Genomic DNA, 6,524 nt, shown 5'->3' on the forward strand with positions numbered 1-6,524 from the left:
ATTTCAGGCAAGATGACCATTACCCTCGATATCACTTCTATCTTTTCTTGCTAGTTGCTTCGTTTTATCGCTATGCTGTGCTACCTATCACTTGTTTACCATGCCTCCCATATTGCCATGTCAGCCTCTAACCTTTTCACCCTTCCTAGCAAACCATTGTTTGGCTATGTTACCGCTTTGCTCAGCCCCTCTTATAGAGTTGTTAGTTGCAGGTGAAGTTGAAGATTGCTCTGTGTTGGAACATGATTATGTTGGGATATCACAATATCTCTTATATAATTAATGCATCTATATACTTGGTAAAGGGTGGAAAGCTCGGCCTTATGCCTGGTGTTTTGTTCCACTCTTGCTGCCCTAGTTTTCGTCATACCGGTGTTATGTTCCTTGATTTTGTGTTCCTTACGCGGTTGGGTGACTTATGGGACCCCCTTGACAGTTCGCTTTGAATAAAACTCCTCCAGCAAGGCCCAACCTTGATTTTACATTTTCCTAACAACCTACTAACTTTCCCTTGGGTTTTTGCGAGTCCAAGGGTCATCTTTATTTTTAACCCCCCCGGGCCAGTGCTTCTCCAAGTGTTGGTCTGAACCGAGCGATGTCCAGCGCCCCCTGGGCAACCAGGGTCTATGCCAACCCGACGTCTGGCTCATCTGGTGTGCCCTGAGAACGAGATACGTGCGAATCCTATCGGGATTTGTCGGCACATCGGGCGGTCTTGCTGGTCTTGTTTTACCATTGTCGAAATGTCTTGTAAACCGGGATTCCGAGACTGATCGGGTCTTCCCGGGAGAAGGAATTTCCTTCGTTGACCATGAGAGCTTGTGATGGGCTAAGTTGGGACACCCCTGTAGGGTATAAACTTTTGAGAGCCGTGCCTATGGTTATGTGGCAGATGGGAATTTGTTAATATCCGGTTGTAGAGAACTTGACACTTGACTTAATTAAAATGCATCAACCGCGTGTGTAGCCGTCATGGTCTCTTTTCGACGGAGTCCGGGAAGTGAACACGGTCTTCATGTTATGATTGTGCGTAAGTAGTTTCAGGATCACTTCTTGATCACTTCTAGCATCTCGACCGTTCCGTTGCTTCTCTTCTCACTCTTATTTGCGTATGTTAGCCACCATATTTGCTTAGTGCTTGCTGCAACTCCACGTCATTACCACTTCCTACCCATAAGCTTAAATAGTCTTGATCTTGCGGGTTTTGAGATTGCCGAGTATTTAAACTCGAGGACACCCAGTCCCGGACACACAGTCCTCACCGTATTCTCCTTGAGCTAAGGTCACACAGACCTCGCCCAATCACTCATGGTAAGTCTTCAGGTGACTTCCGAACCTTCAAAAACTCGGTCACTCGGCGATCCACAATTCCTCTTGGATGCTCTAGACCTTGACGCCTAACCGTCTGGAAGAAGCATAGTCTTCAAAGGTAACAAGCGTCGGATCCACACAGGATCAATCTCTTCAGTGATGCTCAATCACTTTGGGTTGTAGGTGTGTTGGGTTTGGGTTTTCCTCACTTGATGATTTTCGCTCAAAGTCCTCGGAGGATGGGATGCTCTCAATTGACAAGTGTCAGTTTCTCTCAGAGCAGCCAACCAGCTAGTGGTTGAGGGGGGCGGCTATTTATAGCCTAGGGAGCAGCCTGACATGATAAGACATAAATGCCCTTGTCTGATATGACCGTTAGGTGGGTAGATATTTTGGAACCGCTGGCGCATAGCACAGCAACGGTCGGAATTTTGACTATCAAAATCCTCAGGGCTATCATGTTCCTCACTGTGTAGGCAATTCACACTGGTGAATTCCTAACTCCTTAGTCAGAACAAATTCGTTAGAGACCAGAAGGACTTCGTCTCTGTCACTGAAGAATATGACTAAACTGTATGAGATTTCCAATGGCTTCACTCGAAGGGATTGGTAGGTGTAGGATTTTGAGTTAAGCATCACATGGAAATTTTTCCTTAGTATTTCCTCGACCCCCTTTAACAGTACGGTGTTTCCTATGAATCAAGAAAGAGAAAATGAAACTACGAAAACAAAAGTCTTCACGCTTCATGTTCCTCGAATGAATACCAAGTCTTCAAGGTCACACCAATTTCTTCACTTTCAAAGTCTTCAGATATACAAAGTCTTTAGTCGAAGAACTTCATTTTTAGGGGTCGACTTTCTTTGTAAATATCAAACTCCTCATAGACTTATAGACCTATGTACACTCACAAACGCATCAGTCCCTTAACCTATAAGTCTTCAATACACCAAAATCACTAAGGGGCACTAGATGCACTTACAATCTACCCCTTTTTGGTGATTGATGACAATATAGGTTAAGTTTTCAACGGGGATAAACATGTGAAGTGTTAATAATGATATTGAGGAATTTGATTGCAAGATATAGAAGAACTCCCCCTGAAGATGTGCATAGTGAGGAATTTGCTTTTGAAGCAATGCACACTTGAATAGTATAATCATGGAGATCTCCCCCTATATCTTGCAACTCATACACGCATTTGATATATAGTATGAAGAATTTGAAATGCATGATGAAATATGGTGACTGATGTAATTCAGCATGCGTGCATTAACATTAATGAGGAATAAGCATGCAGAAGAACACAACAAAAGTATCAGGTCACCATAGAGTTTAAGATTACAACTCGATCCAGCAAAGTCATCAGAAGAACGAGAGTTGTAACTTAGCAAAAACGCCCATATAAGATAGACCCTCTTGAAGACTAACTCAAATTTCTCCCCCTTTGTCATTGAATGACCAAAAGGGTTGAAACTGAGGACTAACGCCCCTAAAGAATATCATGAAGATGGAGGAGCGCCAACGTTGTCAGGGTTGAGTCGATGTAGGGCCTGCTGTAGTGTCGTCCAAGTCTTCATACTCGTCCGTGGCGCGTGATGAAGAATATGAGCTGGCCACCACGGAAGGAACCTTGACCCTCTTGAATTTCTTTGGTGGAGGAGCAGACCAGTCAAAGTCTTCCTTGAAGCCCATTTGCTTTAGATCTTCTTCACCATATATGTAACACCCCGGATGTAACTTCCCATATTTGTAACTCCAAGTCTTGCCATTTTCGGCTATGTGCTATGGTATTCCCTTCGTGGTTGGGTTTTGTCTTTCATTTTGCATTTTGTTCATGTCATGCATCTCATATCATGTCATCATGTGCATCTCATTTGCATACGTGTTCGTCTCATGCATCCGAGCATTTTCCCCGTTGTCCGTTTTGCAATCCGACACTCCCACGTGCACCGGCGCACCCCTCTTGTCTCTTTTCGTGTGCGGGTGTTAAAACATTCTCGGAATGGACCGAGGCTTGCCAAGTGGACTTGGTACACCACCGTTAGACCACCTGTCAAGTTTCGTGTCATTTGGAGGTCGTTTGATACTCCAACGGTTAACCGCTTAACTGCAAAGGCCTCTTTTGGGTTGCAGCCCAACACCCCTCCAAAACAGCCCAATAACCCATCAAAGTCACTTCCATGCTCTCCGTCGTCGGATCACGATCGTGTGGGCGAAAACCTCACTCCATTTGGAGCCGCCTAGCTCCTCCTACCTATAAATATGTCCTCCCCATCCAATTTTCGGACGAAACCCTAGACAATTCCTCCCCGCCGCCACCGGACGCATCCGGACCGGGCCGGACACGTCCGCCCACCGCCTCCCGGCGAACCACGCGCCGCCACGTGGCCGCGCCCACATCGCCGCGCCGCCGGCCCGCCGAGGCCGGCGCGGGGCCCCCCCGCGGCCCGTCTCCGCCCCGCGCCCGAGCACGTCGCTCCGCCTCCGCCTCCTCGCGCCGGATCCCCGCGCCACCGCACCAGATCTCCGCCGCCCCCGCCTCGCGCCGCCCGGCCGCCGCCCGGTCGCCGCACCTCGCCGCCCCCATGCGACACCGCCGCCTCGTCGCCCGTCGGCCGCCGCCGTCCCGACCGCGCCCCGGCCGGCCCCAACCTCCTCTCCGGCCCTCCCGACCAGCAGCTCCGGCGAGGCTCCGGCCCGCCTTGATCCGTGCGCCCGATCCGGATCCAGATCTGGAATAAACCCTAGGTTGACCCCGAAATCCTCAGTCTATGTTATTTTTTAGCCCTGCTCATCGCATCATAACTCCGTCATCGTAGCTCCGTTTCATGCGCACGATATATCAAAATGTTCATCAGGTTGTGCTTTTCATTTTGTTCCATTGCGCCATGCTCATTTGAGGTCATCTAGGTGCCTGAATCTCTGATGCAAGTGTGCTATGTGCTGTTAGTTTCAGATTCTTATCAGAACATGCACTTTTGTCATTTTTGCCATGATTGATGTGTGCATCTTATGAACTTGAGCCCTACATATGTTTTGAACTATGCCATGCCATCTTTACAGAGGTGCTTACCATGTATTTTTGTGATCAATATGGTGACTAGCACAAGCATGTAAACTAGGCTTCGTGATGTTGCTGTTTTTAGTCCCTGATCTACTGTTATTTTTATGCCTTGTAAACATGATGCTACAGAGAGATTCATGCATATTTTAAGATACTTCAGTAAGGATGTTTTGTACATATGGTTATGAGCTATCCATCCATGCCCCTTGTTGTAATTATGGAGTAGCCTAGCATGTCATTTTCGTGCTCTACTTTTGCTACAAAATGTTTCCTGGCAGATTGTTTAGATGTTATTCAATTTTGCCAAGGTTGTTGTAGTTGATCCTTGCATGCTATGAACTTGTTCTTGCCATGGATAGCTTCATAAACATGTCTTCTTGCTGATTCTATGCTTATCTTGTCATGCAGTGACTTGTGGTGAGTGAATCGAGCTCTTGAAGATGCCTTCATAATTCTGTCAATGCCATGCTCAGTTTGCTGAATCTGTTAACAAAACTTGCTATGTTTACATGGATGCCATCATTTCTTCTGATCCTTTTTGGCTCATGGTCAGTAAGGGACTTTTGTTCTATGCTTTGAGTAGAATCATGTCATGCCTTGTTTTTCTATTATAAGTTCCTTTAGCATGTTGATTGCTTGCTCTGAACATTGCTACCTGATGCTGTTTATGCCATGTCCAACCTGATATCTTTTACACTTTTGCCATGCTTGTTTGAACCTTCTATTGTGTGTTTTAGCCATAGCTCAGTGTTCCTATTTTGTCAAGCATATCCTTTAGATCACTGCCATATGCTTTGTTTTTATGTTGGGGTGCTGTATCATAGTTTCTTGTTGCATGCTAAGTAGCATCGTGTTGTTAATCGCAGATTTGTGTCATTCTTGTTTTGCTTGCCATTTGCAAACCGTGCATCCGATTCTGGTGATCTTTATATCGATTTCAACCGAAATCATCTCATCTTTCTAGTGGCATACTTGGTTTGCCAAGTTGATGCTTTTTCATCATTTTCCCTTCTGGAGCCCGCATATGCATTGCATATCACATCTCACATATCATGTCATGTATTGCATCATGTTGCTTGTGCATTGCTCCATGTTTGATTGTGGTTCGATTGCTTGTGTTCTTGCTTTGGGTAGAGCCGGAAGACGAGTACGTGCACGAGGAACCTGTTGAGAACGCTTACGAGGATCAAGCCTTCGACAACTCTGAGAACTTTGCAGGCAAGATGACCATAGCTTCGATATCACTTCTATCTTTGCTTTGCTAGTTGCTCGCTCTATCGTTATGTTAGCTCTACCTGCCATTGTTTATCATGCCTCCCATATTGCCATGTCAAGCCTCTAACCACCCTGTCCTAGCAAACCGTTGTTTCGCTACGTCACCGCTTTTGCTCAGCCCCTCTTATAGCGTTGCTAGTTGCAGGTGAAGATGAAGTTTGTTCCTTGTTGGAACATGGATATTTTTGGATATCACAATATTTCTTGTTTAATTAATGCATCTATATACTTGGTAAAGGGTGGAAGGCTCGGCCTTATGCCTGGTGTCTTGTTCCACTCTTGCCGCCCTAGTTTCCGTCATACCGGTGTTATGTTCCTTGATTTTGCGTTCCTTACGCGATTGGGTGATTTATGGGACCCCCTTGACATTTCGCTTTGAATAAAACTCCTCCAGCAAGGCCCAACCTTGGTTTTACCATTTGCCACCTAAGCCTTTTTCCCTGGGGTTTTCGCGAGCCCGAGGGTCATCTTTATTTGACCCCCCCGGGCCAGTGCTCCTTCGAGTGTTGGTCCGAACTGAGCTGCCTGCGGGGCCACCTCGGGGAAACTTGAGGGTTGGTTTTACTCGTAGCTAGTCTCATCCGTTGTTGCCCTGAGAACGAGATATGTGCAGCTCCTATCGGGATTTGTTGGCACATCGGGCGGCTTTGCTGGTCTTGTTTTACCATTGTCGAAATGTCTTGCGAACCGGGATTCCGAGACTGATCGGGTCTTCTCGGGAGAAGGTATATCCTTCGTTGACCGTGAGAGATTATGATGGGCTAAGTTGGGACACCCCTGCAGGGTATATTATATTTCAAAAGCCGTGCCCGCGGTTATGTGGTAGATGGGAATTTGTTAATGTCCGGTTGTAGATAACTTGACACTTGATTC

This window comes from Triticum dicoccoides, chromosome 6B (assembly GCF_002162155.2).
Source record: "Triticum dicoccoides isolate Atlit2015 ecotype Zavitan chromosome 6B, WEW_v2.0, whole genome shotgun sequence".
Lineage (NCBI taxonomy): Eukaryota > Viridiplantae > Streptophyta > Magnoliopsida > Poales > Poaceae > Triticum > Triticum dicoccoides.